The 20,006-nt window shown below is 42.9% G+C and overlaps 1 protein-coding gene across 4 annotated transcripts in view; it reads right to left on the bottom strand.

Annotated features, from left to right (window-relative positions):
- Positions 1-20,006, bottom strand: part of sema6cb (semaphorin 6Cb) — a 169,321-nt gene that overhangs the window by 91,688 nt on the left and 57,627 nt on the right. For all 4 annotated transcript variants that reach the window (XM_084357221.1, XM_084357220.1, XM_084357222.1 and 1 more), the window contains one exon: positions 5,402-5,604. The gene's annotated coding sequence lies outside the window, so the exon portion shown is untranslated. The remainder of the gene's footprint in view (positions 1-5,401; positions 5,605-20,006) is intronic.

Raw genomic sequence — 20,006 nt, 5'->3', positions numbered from 1 at the left:
TAAGCCCCGGGAAGTTGCATCACTTCGGCTTTCCCACGTGAGGATAATTAGCCGCTGATAAACATGAAAGTCAGCATAAAGTTTCTTTGAAGTTTGAATATTAGTCTGAAAGGCATGTTTCAGAGGAAGGTCGATATTGTTCTCCCCGTAGTTATGAAGCTCATCAGATCACCGCTGAATACCAGCACAAATGGTGATCAATAACAAAATTATTCTTTTCAGTGCATGAGAGGAAAATCATGAAAACCATTTGAGAACTTTGCTCTCGTGTTTTCTCAGTTTTTCTGCGTGTACCTTTTATCTTTCCTCTGGCACCCTGAGGTGCTGAGGGAGCATCACAACTCCCACACAGATGACTCTGCAGATGCCTGTTAGAGAGGCAGGGAATACATCACATCTGCTGATCGATATCCCCTGCTTAGGGCTCGCGGGTTCGCTGAATATTAAGCACCGTGGGAAAGTTATCCTGTCACGTTCCAGGTGAGGAGAGCTAAAGCCCGCAATTATCCCATCTACCCGCCCACAGAGCCGACGCAGGTTTTTTTAATGAAAAGAGAATCTGATCTATTAACAAACCAGCTTCATTCAAAAAACCTGCATTTTTTATGGTTAACTACATTTGGAGCCATGATTTACCTGCTGTCCTCTGCTTTTAGTGATGTTCACTTATGAACAGAAGCTATCACGGCTAATCTTGACTATTAATACACCACATCTGCGGCGCTTAACTGAGGCTTCCAACAGACATTAACGCAAACTTGTCTTGGCCGAACCTTGGATTATTAAAATCACAGCTTAGATGCTCAGTAATACTCCTGTACTGTAGATTATTTTACCAACGCGAGGCAGCTGGATTTGCAAGATCACAAGATCATGTAAGCCTGCAAACCCATGCTAACCACGAGCGTTGAACCAATCAGCTCCCTGCGAGGAACTGCTGGCAGCGAGACGTGGCCGCTTTGGGTGTGATGACCAGCAAGAGAAGCAGCTGCTGCTTTGAGAACAAAAAATGGCGGTTATTTTCACAGTATTCCTCACTGGAAAAAGAGCAAAGAACGACAGTGAAGGCTTTGCTCGATGGAGAGATGTTTCTGCTTGTCCAGAGAGGGTTCATCCAATCACTTGCCCAGGATTTTTTTTTGAAAGAGAGAAAAGAAAAGAGAAAAGAAACAAGCTAACTACCTTCCTAGTTAGTTAGGAGTCTCCGTCAAATATTTTATTAAGATTAATAAGATTTGTCTCTTAAGCTTCATCTGTGATGAAGAACTGTGTCTTCACTGAATTACAGTCTGACCAGGTGTTACTGGGAGATGGTGGAGCTGCCATGGATACGTCTTTCATTTGTATATCCACCAATGTAGTTTCTTCACCTGATGAAGCAGCTTCATACACTGTTGAAATGTCCCTGTGAGAAAACTAAAAAACTGTGAATTACATTACCACGATATGCAGTTATCCATTTAACAACCTGAGCAGCGGTGCGTTCTGCAGAAAGGTCAAGAGGTCCAACATGAAAAATCCTTGATTCTCGAATTTTAAGAAGGTTCACCTCTTCGTTTTTTTATTCTTACATTCCTGTGAGCTCAGAGACCGTTTCCCTGTTTCAGCCCCACATGATTTCAACTAAGACGGGTGTATTTTTAAAATTCCCTGCCCGATGCAGCTGTAAAGAAAAACCCAGTTGGGGAATATTTTTAACATCCCTGGGACACAGCCTAATGAGCAATGCCAGTCCTGTCAGACAAACTATGATCTTACCAGAAGTCATATTGCAATGAAAAAAACACCCATGGGGATTGTAGTCAAACTGTAGCAAAGCCTCATGGGTAAACATTGTTAAGACAGCAGCTCTGTAAATAGAACAGCCTGCTTACATGTACAGACTGCTGACATGTACAGTACATCAGCGTTGGTGCGTCCCGCTGCAGTAGGCGGTGTTGTGGCTCCCACCAGCCTACCATTAGTCTGAGCTCCGTCTCTCTGTCAAATCCCTCAGCATCTTTTCGCCCCTCCGAGCGGAGCCAAGCGCAGAGCCTCTGACAGTTAGCAAGCGCCTCGGCTGCACACATCATTGATACTAATGGGGATGGAAGGATGGTGTAGGGTGGCATTGTGTGTCAGAGTTCACTGGGGTGTGTGTGTTTGTGCATATGGGGGTAAACCAAAGTCAGGATTACACAAGCGGAGTGTGTGTGGTCGCTCTGCGGCACGGGTATCAATTCATGTCGCTGCAGCAAATGGCATGACAACCAGTCTCCTCCCCATCACCATCTGCCTCCTCTGTGCCAATTTGTCACAGCACATCCAAGTGTGGCCATGCCCTCATTTAACATTGAGCGAGAGCATGACTCGAGGAGGAACAGAAGGAAGAAAAAGGAAAGAAGGAGAAAATAAGGGCACTGACAAAGACTGTAGCCCTCGGGGGGGAATGGTGAGGGAGGTCAACAGGAGTTTATCAGAGGGCAAAGACATAGACATGTACACAGGGGGGCAACCTGCTGACTCAGTTGGCTCAGGCACAAAACACATATCTGCAACACCTGGGATTTAAGTCTGCACCAGGACTTTTGTCACATGTCTCCTCTATCTGCCAATTTTTTCAACAGCTTTTTATGTAAAACCAGAAATCTAAAACAGTAAATAAATAAAAAAATAAAGGGAGACAGCTGCACTCTCAGTGTGGCACAGATTTAGAGGAATGTTTCCTTAATTTGGTAGCTGAAAAGACAGGTGCTAAAACTAGTTTCCTGCAGAGAGGTGGTGGGGTGTAGAGCATGGCGTATGGAAGAATAAAAAAATAAATAAAAAGGAATCGTGGAAAAATATTAAAAGGAAAAGTTCACCCAAAATGAAATTTCAGTCATTATCCACTAACCCCCATGCTGATAGAAAGTCAGTAGAAGTTATGCTTCACAGCAAAACAGCATTATAGCATTCTCCTGACCAAAAGAATGAAAGAAAAATGGCGCCATATTACTTGTTATTTACACCCAAGGCACTCGGTCAAGCTCTGGCACCCACTTCAGACTTTAAGCTTCACAGCAACAGTGAAGGTTTTGGTTTAAAAAAGGGTGTATGGCGTCTTTTTAAATCTATTCGGGATCTCAGGGCTTCTAGAGACTTGTATCAGACCACACATGCTGCATGGAGCCATCTGATAACGGCTGAATATTCATTCTTGGGTGAAATGTTCCTTTAACCCGTAAGAATGCCATTAATCAAATCATGTAGGTTTGAGTTTCATTCCGTAAAAGTTGCACAAACTGAAACAGAGGGCAGCTTTTACCAAGAGTTTTCTGATGTCGTGGTACACAAAGGTCTTTTTTTCCCCCTGTAGAGCATGTGGGCCAGGAGCAAATGTTCATGCATCCAAAATATGCATCAAACTATGCTTCAGTCGTAGTGGGAAGGACACAGAGCCTGCATTGTTGAGCGTCTGGGTGACAAGACACGAAAGCAATGCCACTCCGTCTCTTTCTGCCTCCGTCTCCCTCTCTCACAGTTTTGGCACGATAATACCTCTATTCAACTGAGCGGTCTGATCATGTTTCACGCCTGTGCACCCGCATTGACTGCCGTTCTGTCCCATTTCACCCCCTTTGATACGTCTTTCTGTCATCAATAATGACAGGCAGAAAATGGCTGTCCACAGCGGGGCCCTCGTGCCACCATGATGCCAGCGATGCAGTTCAACGCCTCGCGCCTATACAACCCAATCGTCTTAACCAAACCATCATGTATTGTTTCCCTGCTGTCAACAGAGAGCGATTGCAAAGTGGTGGGCTTCCATTCACTTTGACTGACGCACAATACTCCACAATGGCCCCGTGTTGCACATGTGCACGGCCAGCCAAAAGAGGGATCACAGCACAATGGTGGCGCTTTGAAAGTGGGCATGAATAAAGAGATAGCCCAACGTGAGCATTTGTACTGTCAAATCACTGCAAATAAGAGCTCACGGGGGACAATGCCACAGCTAGCCGTGGAAACACAATGTGTTTTTTGTTACATTAAGTATGTCGACTTGTTTATCTGTCTACCTGGGCGAGTGAGGCAGAGCTGTGATTGAAAGCTCTCAGGAGTATTTTTTTTACCAGTTTGGAAAAAACACTTCAAATCATGACCTGCGCTGGCTTATACAATCAGGTATGGGTATAATAGGGGAAGGCCATTAACTGGCAGACAGCTTTCTCTCCGTAACTGAGGCAAATCTGAGGCTCATCGGGCGTGAACTTCAAAGTAATACAGAAATAACACATTTGTTTCTTAAAAATGGCTATAATAGATATTTCACAACAATATATAAAAGGACAAAGTGACACCTACAAAGCATTATCACCTGAATCTGCAGCATTATAGTGAGTGTCAGCTCACTGAGAGTGATGATACGAGTAAAACTAAAACATAGTGTCGTTTCTGGCCACAGCAGGCAGCTGTTTTCTGTGGAAAAAGCTCTAAAAAGCCACTTTGCACTATGTGTTCAGCAGAGAGACACAGTTAGAGACTAGCTGGTGAACACAGTGGAGCATTTAGCAGCTAATAGAGAGATATTTCCCTCGGGAGCTGGTAGAGACCAAAATTGGAGCTTTAAGACGATTTGGATGGTGGATATTTATCAGTGGGACACAAATGTCTCCAAATGCTGGATGTGTAAATAAGCAGCCGTGTGCTCAGAAGTTCTCCATATAAACTTTAGAGTTGAGGATGCTGTATGTCGGCACTGTGTTCACAATTTGTTTCTTTTCCCCCCAAATGGCCCAAAAAAAAATGTTATTTCAGCCTCAAGTTGATGAAACCCAAAAATCTGAGTATGTAAGAAAACAGCTTTAATTAAGAATTCATGTTCAGTTTTCAATAGTGTAATTAAGACAAGCTGGCATGAATACGAAATGATACATTTTAGAAGTGATTAAAAGAGATCCAGCCAATGAAATATGATCAAAAACGTATTCTGTTTCTTAAAGACTCAGCTTCTTGCTCCGGGTGATGTGGTCTGACATGAACATGTTTTTCTGAGTTCTAGTCTTTAAGCAGAGCTCATTGGTTTCCACTACCACTCATATCTGATCAAACCACACAAACACAGATGTGTTCAGCTCTTATTAAACGACATATTGCATTAACTTCGTTGGTATCGTGTGGCATCTGTGCGCCGTCATCTTGTTTGTTTTCTTAGGGAATATATAGAATGTTCTTGGAGTTTAATTGATCTTCGTCATGTTAAAAACACCACACACACTGATAGTTCATGGGGATACGGCATTGATCCCTGATTGTGGAGTCTTTGTGGTGTTTTTCCTGTTACCAAAACCACAATGAGGTCAAAACAGCAAATAAATAAAACAGCTCAAAGAAGCAAGAACAAAAAAGATAAATAAAAAGTTGAGGAATCATAACTTACAGACAGGTTATTCACTTCCAATGATCCACCAATCCAGTGATCCTTAGCTCCTCCTACTTTTCCTCAGGGAGTGACCTCAACAGGGCGGGTCCGGGAGGTGGGGTTTCTGAAGATGAAGGGCCTTTTTGGTCGGTGGGGGGGTCAGGGGTTGAAACCCCCTTTTGAGGCTCTTCCTCTAAGAAGACTCCGTCTTCAAAAACTTCCTGTGAGAACAAACACAGAGAGAAAAAAACATGAGAATAGACAACAACACACGAGGAACAGCTGCACTGCAAACACACTGCTGAAAATCCTCCGGGGTTTGTGTCTTTTTTGCTTAAATGAGGCCACTGACCCGCAGAGCCTCGATGGAGAGGGGGGTCTATGTCCTCTCAGTGTAATCTCCTCAGTCACTCTGCTGTCATAACATCACAGCTAACACAAGCAGAGAGGCCATAAACAGAGCCAGATGTGCTGAGTTCAGAGACCACGGACAGATGCTAGAAAGGGCTTTTCTTTCTTCGTATTACCCAACTACTATACAGCTATTTACTTTTGTTTTCATACGCTTATGTATTAGATTTTGTCTTTGATGTGACTCTTACACGATTAAAAACAAAGTTTGTTTGCTGAAATATATAAAACCAGCATATCAAAGTGTGTGTTCAAGTCTCTACTGACAACAAATATAGACGAGCCACGAGTTCATGTAGAAACATTCGCCCACACTCTTTGTGTAAATACCTGTATACAAAGTGTCAGCAATCCAAACGCACCATGTGGTTTTACATGCCCACGCTTATGGTAAACTGCGTGGGCACTTCATCCAAAACTTGTTTTCATAACCGACAATATGAAGCGAATACTGTGTAAAGTAGCTGAGGCCTAAAGGAAGACAAAGCTCAGAAAAGAAAGAGCGTGAGCCGATGTGGTAAAAAGTGACATGCCCTCTTTATTTCTTAACCATCTTAAACTTCATCGACAGCTGTTGTGGTTTTCCCAGCATCACACGTTCATAAACGCTTCTCTTCTTACAGGCTCCTCAGGTCCCTCATCACTCATCACGTGGTAACTTTTTTCCCCACGAAATATTTTTGTCCTTTTTGAAAAAAACTTTCTTCGTTCGCCCGCAGCTCGTCTCTGCTCTCGAGAGACTCATTCATGTGGCACTGCTGAGGTTTACACCGGCGCTGCTCTGTCGTTAGCGCACACCTCAGCGACTGTACTGTCATCCTTTAACCAGCCTCCCCACAGAAAAAAAAAACACAATCAACACAGAGGAGAAGAATTCGTGACAGATGGAATTCAGTGTAAATCCATTCATGCAAGTTCAGCAACCTCTAAACACACACAAACACACACACAGGTTGTCTCTGACGACCAGTGGTGACTAATGGCATGCGGTGGTCCATGGATTTTCTGGAACCTGGCTTAACTCCTACGCTGACTTTTTTCTAGCTACACTACACCCTCATGGCACACAAATGAGGAGGGGAGGGATGGAGGTCGTGACCGCAGAGCGATGCCTCACATCCTATTGCCATGGATAAAGCATGTCCAGCTCACTGACTCACTCGCACAGCGCAGCAGATGAGCTGCATTGCTTTTCCCAATCCCCTCCTGAATGAAGCAGCTGACTGCAGCTGCCGTGAGCTCAACACCGCTGCCGACTCCCATCGTGGCTTCATAAAAGCCACAGAAGGCCTGTAAACACTTAACAACCCCAGCCCTCTGCAAATTAAGCAGAGCGGTGTGACAGCCTTGGCACGCTGGCTCGCGGTGACTGAACCTGTGTGGTGCCGAAATGGGGGGACGGCACTTAAGTCAGAAATGCGAGGTTGGTTAGTGGAAAGGTTACAGCCGCCGCGCCAAATGACACAAAGTCTTAGTCATGGGAAGTGGCTTGGTGGAGCGAAGGCAGTGATGTCAACGCTGAGAACGTATTTAAAGATTACTAGGCTCCATTACACACAACTTCTGACCACTTACTTCCACTTTTCCACACATTGGCCACAGTGTGGACAGACCGCAGCTGTTCCTCTTGTCAAAAATCATCACCATCAGACGGACTGGCAGATAAGGTCGAAATCAATATCAAACTGTTAATTAGAATGTTCTTTTACACAACCGGCAAACGGATAGGTGAAAAATTGATGTGAATTGAGTCTTAGTAAGGTGTTGGGTCACCAGAACTAGATTAATGCTTCTTTCCTGGAAAGCTGGAGAGAGGAACACGATTTTTCCAAAACACAATTCTTAATTTGGTGTTTTGAAGATGTAATGGAGCACGTCCAGTCAACATTGGTATCAGGGTTCTATCCTAATGTAATTCACTCATCAGATATCCGACTACTGATCCAGATCCCATAGTCGAATGTTTACATATAACACTGGTGGAGCTGGTGGCAGTTGCAAACAGCTACTGGCTAAGTATTTTGGATTAACGGTGTTTATCTTGGGTATTGTAACAGTCGCACATTGGACTATGTTCTGCAATCATTTCAACAGTATGTGGACTGTCCCACCATAAGGAAAAACATCTTGGATTTGTGCTATGGTGACATTACCAATGCATTTGCCAGTTTACCAATGCCAGTTCATACCCAACTTTTTACCACTATACCAGTCAAACCAATCAAGAAATATCCGAACTCCAAACCCTGGACCACTCCTTGAGTTAAACAGAGCCTGAGAGAGAAGCGTAAAGCTTTCAGACTGGATGTGAACCCATAGATCTGGTGGACTGAGCACTGTGGCACATGTATACATTATTTCATGCAGAAAAAAACAATCAATCAACTCCCCTCATAAAGAGGCAGCTTAATTGATTAAGTTTCTCCACCTATTAATTTAGCGTTTTCCTTTACGTTGTCACCGTACATGAAGGCCAGTGACTAACAGCTAATTTCAGAATCGATTTATTCGCCGATTATCTTTCTCCATTTAAAATCCACAAACTGTTTGTTCAATAAAATGTCAGAAAGTGATGAAAAATGACCCTCACAGTTTCCTAAAGCCCCAGGTGACATCTTTAAATTGCTTTTTTTAATCCAACCAACAGTCCATAAACCTAGACATTCAGTTTACAGCAATACCTCACAGCTGGGACTATGTACTCGTCTGAATTTCTGATTGTAGAAGGCACAAATGATTCAGCAGTGATTGGATTGATTTTCTGTCCATTGACTAATCGATCAAACCAAATAATTAAAATCATCGATCAATCAAAATCATCTTAACGCGTAAAGTAATCAAAGTGATGTCACTTTTTTCTCCAAGAAAACAACATGTAGACTGGATAAGCAACATGATTAACAGCAGCTGGCACAGAGGTTCGATGGATTAGTGTTAGCAGATTCACTTAGAGAGGACACAGGAGGGCCCTGTGTCTGTCTGCTCGATGTGGAAAGTGAAAACTAACCAAGAGCAAAGAGGTTTTGTTGTTGGTTCAGTTGTTTTTTTCCCCCCACGCCTGCACAGACGAGGTTCCAATATCGATTTTAGTGAATGAGATCAGCTGGTGGGATTGTTATCAAGCGCTGTAACTTCAGCTGCCGGGGCTATTAGACGGGGTGCTCATATAACGCATGGGAGATGAAGGATAACGTTGCCGTGATTATTTCATTGCCACGCTGCGATTATTGTGCCCCAGCTTTAGTGGCGTCCTATAATTTCTAATCTAATTTTCTCGAAATAGTCCCACAGAGAGGCCCCCTTATCCTGCCATAATAGTTTTGAGGTGAGCCCCATTAACCAAATGAGCTTTTCGGAGCACAACATTCCTATTAACACCACTCATACAATCCCTCATCTCCTTCAACATGCACCAGAAGCCTCCCTGCAGACCCCATGCACCACCAAGCCAACCTCTCACTTTTCGGATTTTTGCATCTATTCTACCTCCCCTGAGCTATTTTGGCAAAATCCTTCCCTTACCAAAAGTACCCGAAAGCCCCCTAAACAGATTCATCCCACACAGACTGACACACCACATTCCCATCTCCACTCCCACCACTCTGGATATTTCCCCGTAGGCCGTGCAGTGCTCACTGGGTTGTGGTAGTGATCAATGGCCCCTGGCTGCGGGTGTCAGGGGGGCCCTGGGCTCCAGGAATGGAGGTATTAATAATGCAAGGTCCAAGCCTGTCATATCCTCCATTAGCACGGAGGAGGCGGGAGGCCCAACGGCTGATTGATTACTAATTAGATTAATTGCCGTCTTTTAAAAAAGGAGGAGAATGTAATAGACTCGGGGGCCTGACAAGTGCAAGGGTAGAGGAGCCCGGCCGGCTGAAAAATATCCACCGAGACTGTTTAGAAAAGGACTTTTCAGATTAGGAATGTATGTTTCTCCTCTGAGCTGAGTGAACAATTCAGGGAAGAATAGCCCGAGTCTCTGTAATAAACAAGAATTCAATCAAAGTCCAACTGGCCTCCTATAACGTTAAAAATGTCTAATAAATTGCTCAATTCTCTGCAGGCCTCTCTCTACAATGCACCAGAAACGAGCTCAGCTGCACTGACCACACCGCTAACTGAAGAAGACACTGCTGTTATTTCCCCGTTTTCATTTGAGACAATTTCCCCCCTCCCATTCCCATATTTGTGTCTTGTTAGCTATCGCTATCTGGAAAACACGACATGATAAGGCCCACTACTCTCCAGTTTTCGTGTAATGCGGGTAATGATAGTGTTGCTGAACACAGCCATTTGCTCAGGGTGCAGAGGTGTGGGGGAGATTGAGTTCCACTTAATCGCCCCGCTGTCCTTTGGAGATAAAACTAATAAAACACACATCACAGCGGTGGCATTTTAAGTCTGAAGGGGCAAAGTCTAAATGCTAAAGCTGCTAAATGAATCTGCAAATATATTCATCAACATGTTTTCATCTTTTTCATCCATAGAATGTGTTTCATGTTAAACTTGAAATGTTTAATATACTAATTATTGTTCTTGCTGCAGCAGGCTGTAATCAGTTTTCCACTATTTCAGACTGATACTTGCATTTAATTAAAATGCAATCACTGGCCTCTTAGCGTCACTGTATAACCTCCAACATGACAAATGTGATGCACTTTTGTTTGAGGACATATTTATTGCAGAATTGATCAGGACTAAATTGGCAGTTTGTGGGAAGATGCTGCACTTAATTTCAATTATCCTTGATTTTAATTAAATGGAAGTGTCTTACAGTCAAAAGTGTTTGGGGGGAATTTTCTATCCTGATATCAGTATTTTTGGGAAAACACTCACGACTTCATGAAAACTGGCATTAGGCTTAAAAATCAAAACCATTAAGCCCTGTATCAACATCACTGCTGCACTTATTTCTGATTCTGAAATCACATCTTCATTCCCAACAAGTGGCGAGGCAGGCTTGCACGTATGAGTTTCTGAGTACGAGACTAATTGGCACATCGGTATGGCCACACTCATTGCATACACCCACACTCAACATAAATAGCCTCACACTTCTGTGGGGATAATGCCTTCCAAATAGGGAGCTGCATTATTTGTCTCAGCCTGCCTCTGCACCAGTAGACCATGGCGAGTTGCATCCTGCTCTGCCGGCTCTCGCCTACCTCGAGGGAGAGCAGTCCAAGCATGCATCGGTATGTTTAGCGCAGTAACTACCGTTTTTAACTTTCTGGAAACAAATGATTTATAACCGGGAAACCTGTAAAAGATCCAACAGTAAAAAATGACAAGGTAAGGCTGTTATGCCGCATTGCAGTCTGTCGTCAATATCCATCTCTCAACTCTGACATAATGATGTCATCAGTAACGGGGGATGGACTGCCAATTATGTGCCTCGCCAAACTTAGGGCCTGCTTTTTTGGACCCCTTATCTCATGTCATGAATCATAAGGAGACTGGTCTTTATCAGTATCTTTGACAGTCAAATGGGTCTCTACGCTTTCTTGTCACAAATGAGTTCTTGAGGGGCTGTCAGGATGAAGTGGAATATTAGACCTATTAATTATTCTGCTCGTCCATCCGGCTGGGAGGCATCTCTCCGAGTCACTCCCTCATTTTCTGACAAAGTTCATCTCTGTTCAACTCCACTGCTGTACCAACTGTCTAAAGAAGAAGTTTTGTTGGACTGCCATCACTGGAATCTGTTGGCACATCATCCCGAAGGACGACAAGCCAACACATTCATCCGCCATTCAAATGAATTGCTGTTGGCCTTTAGATGCATCGAGGAATGTTATCAGAAACACAAAAAGGCTGGTAGGAAAGTACAATGGCTAGCTTGGCATCACCAGACTAATTCAGAAATGTGTATTAGTCTGGAAGCTCTCAGTTCATTGTCAATTTCCAGAGGGTGTTGTCAATGGGCGCCATCCAAAACGCCTCTGGATGCAAACTGAAACCTATCAGAGCAATGAAACTTGTGACTTGTGACAAGTTGGGACGGCACTTGGTCCATTTTCAAGCAGGAGAAAAATGGAAGCCTTGTCACAAACTTTCATAAAATATAAATGGGTAATAACAGACAATCTTGACTTATGATCTGAGTTTGATTGAGTTCCCTGTGCCCGGATGGACATTCAGACTGGACACAACTGAATAGACCTACAACCAAACAGAGCAGCAATGCACGAGACAAGAGACTTTTCATCATATCGAACCCACTCCATATTAGATCAAAGGTTGTGACTGGCCTGTCACAAACGAGGAGGTAGGGAAATCTGTCTCAACGGGAGGACGGCCAGAGGTATCTGGCAGAGCAAACGAAACTTGAGCTTGCACATTCGTCTGCTCCCCAAGTTACAAAATAGCATCTAACTTTGAGAATCAGGCCAAAATCCTGAAAAACTCAACACAGACAAACAACAAAACCAATTCTTTCGACAGGTATGACTGACCGATTTGTACGTCTCATCCACCTCAGCTTACAGTGGGTTAATACTTCAGGTACCAACTTCTGATTTCCTGAGCATCTGACATCATCGATGCTGGGAAACGCACCCAACTGAAAGTAATGCCAAATAATCAGATTTAGACTTGCATGCAGTTTGTGGCCCAGTACTTGCTGGAGGGTTTGTTTGTGGTTGATACTGTGAGGTTTGGCTTGCTGTCAAAATATGAACCTCAACGGTACTGTCACTGAGAGACTTCGTAACTACTGAAATAAAGCAGCCTTTTAGCAACAAGTCTACAGATTTGGCAGATAGTTTGCCTGTGGTTAGGGACCATTATCTGTTTAGGCTGTGATTACAACAAAAGACAAAGTATTGAAACAATGCAAGATCTTTCTCATCAGTTTTATAAAAAACTGACTGTGTGTCTTTCTGCCTTCACTCCTGTCTGTCTGGGTCTTTACCTGCTTTCTCTCCTCTCCTCCCTGAAGCCCAACACCTCCTCCTACCTCCTCCTTGCAGCCCCTGTGGCTCACTGCAGTGACGACATGCTGTGCTAATTGAAAGCGACCCTGACTCGTCCTTTTTCCAAACCGCTCCGGCTGATGCCCCGTTGTTTTCCTCTCCGCCGGCGGTTGACAACTGGCCTTTCGGCTGAGGCGCTCTGCGGTGTGAACTCTGGCCTTGCTGTTTCGACCTCTCGCCTCTCCCTCTGCCTCCCTCTCTCTTTGCAAACACAAAACCGGGTCCAAAGCCACACGGAGTGGGAGGAAACCGCAGCCCTGCACCTTTTTCTTCCTGCTGTATGATTCTCAAGTGCAGCAGAAACGATTCTGGTGAATATTGTTCTAGAATAAATGGAAGCGGTCCTCAAGATGTTAAAAAAAAAACTTGCTTGTGGTTTGGCTGCTTCATGCAGATATAACTGATGCATAATATTGTTTACACAATAAAGAGAGGTCTACAATTTGAAATTCAATGAAGATGCAAACAAATCCGAGCCGTCTTCCCTTTGAACGTGCTCTGCAAACTCTGAAGGACAAAAGCACAAACGCTAACCTAATAGACGAGCTACAGCTGCAGCACAGACAACATGATTAGATTCTCCTCATACCTAAATCCTTTATCAAAAAGCAGTGATATTCCACTAAAACAAAACGCTTGTACCTGCAGTGTTTCAATAGAGGTGGGCTGCTCTTATCACCCTCACTGAATAGGACTGGGGCCCATAATGTAATAGCCTAGCAGTGCGCTCATAAATCACCTGAAGAGGCTGCATGCCACATGCACTGACACTCCCAATCTGCCAACCTGTGTCTTTATTAAAGAGCACATTATACTGAAAGGAGCCTCTTTTCCCCAGTCACCCCGCTCTAAACACCTCAACTCATATATTTATGCAAACACAAAAGGTACAAATACCTTCCTCTGCAGGCACAAACACATTTCTCTGATCTTTCATATACAGAATTTGTGTAAGTGTGTGTGACTGCGACAAACTGAGACTGGCATTGTTTATATATCTTGTCACCCTCTCGCGTCACAATTACAGCAATTGTCTCCCTCCCGCTGAGAGAGATGCATCAATTTGGATGTATGAATGTCTGTTCAGATTTGATTTGCTTTGGTAAATCTCTTTAAATGTTATTGGCCAAATAGTTGAGACAACAAAGTGTGTCGTTCATTTGTGTCTGTTTGCGTGTGTGTTTTGTTCATGTGTTATATTTGTTTTTTGTCTCTCCGTCCTTCCAGTAACTTTGACAGCTAAATTGGAAAGTGCCAAAAGTAGACGTCATGCGAGCCAACAATGAAATAACAATAAAGCCAGATGTGGCATCACTATAGGCCCTATATGTGACAGAGAGGAAACATTCAGCCCTTCAATTTGTTCTAATCAAGACGAGGGATGGGTATGAGCACTTGAGTACCCGATTTTTACGTCAGTATTCATCTAATGTTAACATAATAAATGTAAAAATACATTGAATATCTGCACGGATCCATATAGAAAAAAATGATACAACATTTTCTGTCATACGATCTAATGTTACAGGCAGAATGGTCAAGTATTTTTGACAAGTATGTGCAGCGCAAGCTATCTAATATTAACCTTGTGTGACATAAACCTTCATCAAAACGTAGAACAAACAGTTCGGTGATAAACCATTTGTATATTAATCACAAGGAGAAAACAGCGGAGACATGAGTGGTAATCGCTTATCACCTCATTTGCTTCCAGTGTTAGCACAGAGAGGGTTAGCTGGCTCAACATGAAAATGGTGACTGAAGAGGTGCTCCTGTTAAGGCTTGTGGAAGGAGAAAGTCTCCGCAAGATGATGCTGTTTGTTCGGCCAGAATAAAGGCGGAAAACAACAACTACGAGAGTGGAGAAGACGTTTGAGGAACGCAGAGTTAAACTGAGGGCTGATCTCCAAAGTGTCGACAAGCTAGCTCACATGTAGTAAGTTTCATGAGACCTTTAGGTGTACTTGAAGACCTCCGCCCTACTAAACACCTTGTGAAGTCAAAGTCAAAAAAAGTCAGTCTTTTTTTTCTCCATGTTCGACCCAAGAAGGGAATTTGTTGTATTCCCTCCACTGTAAACAACAACAACTGCAAAGGGGCCTTTGAGCAAGGCACTGGAAGTGTCCTTGAGAAGCTGCCCCCAAAAATTTGAGGCAGTATTTAGAAAGACATCAAAACAAATGCAGTTATTCCTATACAGTGTTTTTGTCCCAGTCTTTATAGCATACATACTTTATACGTGTACTCAATTCATTTCTTGGCTGCAGTACTGTTTGTGATGTGCTCTGGTTGTATACCACACTCCTACAGGATAACAACATAAAAAACCCTGCTCTCTATTACAGTATATGTGCCTTGAAAAATAAACTAAAAATATAAAAGAAAAATGGTGCAGCTCCGCTGTATAGGAACATCCAGACAAATAGCTTTGTCTCTATTGTCTTTGAAGTTACAAGGTCAGTCTTTACCTATGTTGCTCCTATTAAATTTGATGAATGGTTTCTGTAATAACAGTGTCAGCGTTATATTGCTCAACTCGCTCTTTACAATGCTGCTCATCAACTTCTCTCAAGTTTTTTGTTGTGCCCCTGGACAAAAGATCTGACCATTTGCTTATGATAAACACAAAGTGAGGAATGAACCTCGAAGGAAACCAGAGATGTCAAGCCTCTGCCTGCTCGCTGAGCTATACCACTATTTGTGCCAACTAAATGCGACTAAAAATTCTGCAGGCTTGCCACAGTGCTTCCAACCAAAATCATGCAAATCATGAACAGGGAAAAAAACACTAAATCCCTTTCTCCCACTCAGTTCTCGCAAACACAAGACATACCCGTCGGTAAACACCGGCAGCAGAAAACACATCCTGCAAAAGAAAGCCTCGCTGCTGAGAGACAGAAATGTAAACAACGCAAACTCTCAGAAAATAACTTGTTACACTCTAGAAATAAAACACTGAGGATGGGGATTTAACAAAGGCACGAGTCAGGGCTGTTCGTTGGGAGGTTTTTCTTCTTCAGACTCCCGCGGCTGTAATCGGACCAGTGGCAGCAGTCCAAGGCAATCTCTGAGGACCGTCCTCACCCACAGAGCTGCTGATGCAGATCTCTCTGGCCGTGTGCACACTGAGGCTGAACAGTGTCCAAATTCTTAAGTTTTTTTTCCTCCATGCTGAAACCGATGTTTTCTAATCAGTCTGACCTGCACAAACTTACACGGACAATAACCAGGCTGCATACAAATGGAATGAAAATATGAAGTTACATTCTCTTATTTCATTGAGCATTTTAAACGGTTGTACTTACATATTTGCAATCAGACGTGTAAATGTTTTCTGTCAATTTATCTGCGTCTGTCTGTGATTAGACTGCAATGTTAATTTTCAATACACGGGTCTCTCAGGATAGAGATCTCTATCTTATTGAGACTACCTGTTAAAAATTAAAGTAGGATCATGAAGATAAATGATATCAAATTGGATCTTGAGGCCTAAAATTACAGATGACATACATACATTTGTCTGCTCAAGTTGGCATATGCAAAAGTTAACGTGACTATAACTCGAACCAATTAGCCGAGACAGCTGTCGAGACAAAACGATTGTTGGAATGAAAGATGACAAGATCCGACAAGATAAAGAAAACTAATCAGTCTGGTTGGTGTCTGGGTTGATGTCTCAATTGTGCCAAAACTCAAATTCCAGTCATATTAAAATGTGAAAGGAAAGTCGAGCCCGCTGTGTGAAGTTCAACACCACCACATTTTATTGAAGCCACAAGATTTAATTTATAGTCTTTGTTCATTTATGATGTATTAATGGTTTCTTGTAAAAGTGCGGTTCTTCCTCTTTGTCTTCGGTTCTCTCAGATGTGATCAGATGTGACGACCTAATTAAATAAAGTTGTTTAAATGTTTAACTCCTCCTGTTTAGAGAGTGTCTTGATTGGTCGATAACGAAGAGCTGGTGAATTATGCACCAAGATAGTCTCAAGTAGTAAGAAAATGCTGTCTCTGTGCAGGACCTTCGCTTATCTTTTGCTTTGGGAGTTGTTTTGCAGATGCACAGATGTGTTCCTCAAAACTTTCACACAGGTGAGCAGGACAGCTTTTGATACAAACTGCCATATGACAAGTGCTTCAAACCAAACAAGATCTTTTGTTATTGTAGCTCTGTGTATGCGTGCCTTCTTTAGGTAACTGCAGCAGATATGCTTTGCATACTTGACTACAGCAGATATGATCCACTGACGCAGACAAATCTAGATATGAGCAGTTATCTCGTGAGGGTCACGTTGTCGACCGCACGACACGGAGGAACATTTCCTCTTCCTCAACCTAAACTGCCTCGGTCCCACCTGTCCCCCGCATCACACATCCTGTCAAAAAAAAAAAAACTGGTCAGCAGAGGATGAGCGGAGAGGAAGCCAGGCTCCCGCTGCACACATTCTGTATCTTGACAATACAGATCAAACACGGTCTCACAGCGGCTGAGGCTGAGCCGCTGTTTGTTATATTGTCTGATGTGGAACGTGCAGACACGCAGAAGCACGGCGAAGGAGAGCGAGGCAGACAGGTAATCCAGGATTACAGCGCCGACATGTCATTTCCATGGACGTGTTATTCCTGCTCGATCGTCTTTCGTGTGAAATGTAGGGTGCAACCCCATCTGTCTGCTCCAAACTCTCCTCTGGCACCCATCAATGGTGCGCCGTGGACCAGCATAGACGACGAGATAATGAGCTCCCGTTGCCTTGTCAACGCTGTCCCTTTTTTTTTTCCCCCTCAACGACAGCCACACTTTTACCATTTGCCCACAATCCTGGTGTACAGAGCTCTTCGGTAAATAAGGCATCCAGGTGGTAAATGAGATTTAATATTGTCTTAAAATCTACTGGTGTACAATCCAGCCACAGGTAGTTGGACGAATGCTCGTGGGTGAGGTCACAAAGAGAATAATAATAAAAAAAAACATATTTCGAAGTTAAAGTTAGCTTACAATCAAAATTCAAGAGGCTGGTACGACTTGCAGTGCCACATAAAGTCCTTTTATGTCTGAAGCACCGCAGACAGACTTGTCCTGCACTTGGCCTGCCTGAGTGACTCACTGAAGTCATTTAACGCTACAAAAGGTTCAGCTAAAGTGATATTTCACTCGTCAGGAATGCTTTCAATTTCTGAGTGCTTGTTCTTAAAGTTGCCTTACAGGTCCCATATTGTAGAAAGTGAGGTTTTTCCATGGCTTTTTTTTGATTATACAGCACGGGGTCTGTAAAGCAGGTCGAGCTACTTCAAAAGTATCAAAAAAGCTCAATTCACAGAGAAATGCACAAAGTCTGTATTCAGAAACGTTCAACAAGCAGTCAGGATTTACATTACGCTGTGCTGTCACAACTATACATCCACAGCCCTTAGCCACCGGTGCTTCAAAAACACTGGCAGAGCTGATGCGTGACCATGGGCGGAGACTGCTCAGGCCTGTAACAGCTGACCAATCAGAACAGTGAGCTTTTTTTTCCAGCGGAAAGGTTTAAAGAGATGAAGCGTTAGGACTGAGATGGACGTTATTAAAGAAATGATGCGTTTTTTGAACATTAAGGCACGTTAACATTTTCTTATAGACGACCAAAATAAAAAATATAAACCTGAAACTGAGCCTTCAGGTGTTATCTGACACGATACTTTCAAAACAAAGTTGTTGGACGGTGTAAGGACAGAAATTACAAATATGAACTGAGCTTCGAAAGAGTTTTCCTCATTATTTCGCCTCCTCTACACCTCTTCCTTTTTTTTTTTGGGTGTAAAGAGTCTGCGTTCATTTGTTTAACGAATGTGCTGCCACTTTGGCCGAAGCTCCATCACAAAAAGGAGCGCTCCATCTTTAAAGACCGTCCTGGTTGAATGAGCTTCAAACAGAAATGTCCGTCAGCCATCTGTATACGTAATGTTTTTTGGTAATGACCTCAGTATACTAACTTCAAACTGTTTTATTATTATTATTCCTTTAATTAAAACGTATGTACAGAACTGAACTTTATAAATTCAGGTGTATTCATAATCTACCAACTGAGAATAGATATTGGAGTGAGTACGTCCCAGGACAGTGTACTTTGTTTCACAGGAGATCAAGGTGACAGTTATCTATCTAACTACCTAGCTACCTATTTGTTTTTGTTGTTTATCTATTTACTTCCTTCTTTATTTTATTGTATTCATCCTTTAATGATCACTTTTTTATTTTAGTTTCTTTTGGTGTTATTCTTTTCATCCATACCGTAACACCTCCATGACAGAAAAAAAGTAAAGTCTACAGCAGCTCTATAAGTTAAAGGAGGTAGTTTAAGAGCTGCATTATTCTAAAATCTCACACTCACATTTCCCTGTGTTTGTGGTAGTTTTTACATTGTTAACAAGGGTGTTTTACATTCATCTATAATGAAAGTTAAAAGCCTGTGACTTCAGGTAACGTCGAAGGTGAAACGGCTCATAAGCTCTCACACAGCGACAGACAAAGTGTTCAACCACAGCCACAACAGAAAAAATAAATAATTACTTACTCAGTGACTCTTTTTAAGTGTTCCACAAGTGACGAATGTGCAAACGTATGATATTATTCCATTGGTTTATCCAACTGACGCCGTTTTCTCGCTGGTAGTAATAGTTTAAAGCGCCTCGCTCGCTCAATCGCTCATCAACAAATGTGGTTGCTTTTGAAAGAAGAGTGGGGGCAGCATTCCTCACCTGCATCGTGACATTTCCTGTAGGGTGGCATTCCCTCCCCTACCTGAGTGTCACAGACTGTGGTGTCTGACACCAGAGTGTTACATTCCTACACACACACACAAGACACACACACACTGTCTGCCATGATGAGGCAACTACTTTCAGCTCAGACATCACACACACTCCAGGATCCGTGTTGTTTACCAGCTCGTTATGAATGACGCTCCGAAATGACGCCAATTTCCTCTTTTTCGTCTATAGCGCAACATTTAACTCCACCAGTCAATTCTGCATCCAGACTCCCATCTGTTTAACAAGCATATAAGAGCAGTTGCTGTCTGAATGTAGTCCTCAAACAATCAGCGCCTACGTAACTCTTACCAACTGCTTCCTTAATAAAAATGTAAATTTGACAGCTAGGTTGGTCTCTCATAATATTTACGCAGCATTCATCCAGAATCTTTTTTTTTTTTAACTCAAACGTCGTTTTTGAAGACAAGCTGCAAAATCAGACA

The sequence above is a fragment of the Pagrus pagrus genome (genome assembly GCF_965226575.1).
Source record: "Pagrus pagrus genome assembly, chromosome: 7".
NCBI lineage: Eukaryota > Metazoa > Chordata > Actinopteri > Spariformes > Sparidae > Pagrus > Pagrus pagrus.
Note: the sequence above shows the minus strand (reverse complement) of the source record. Positions and strands in the feature narration are given on the sequence as shown.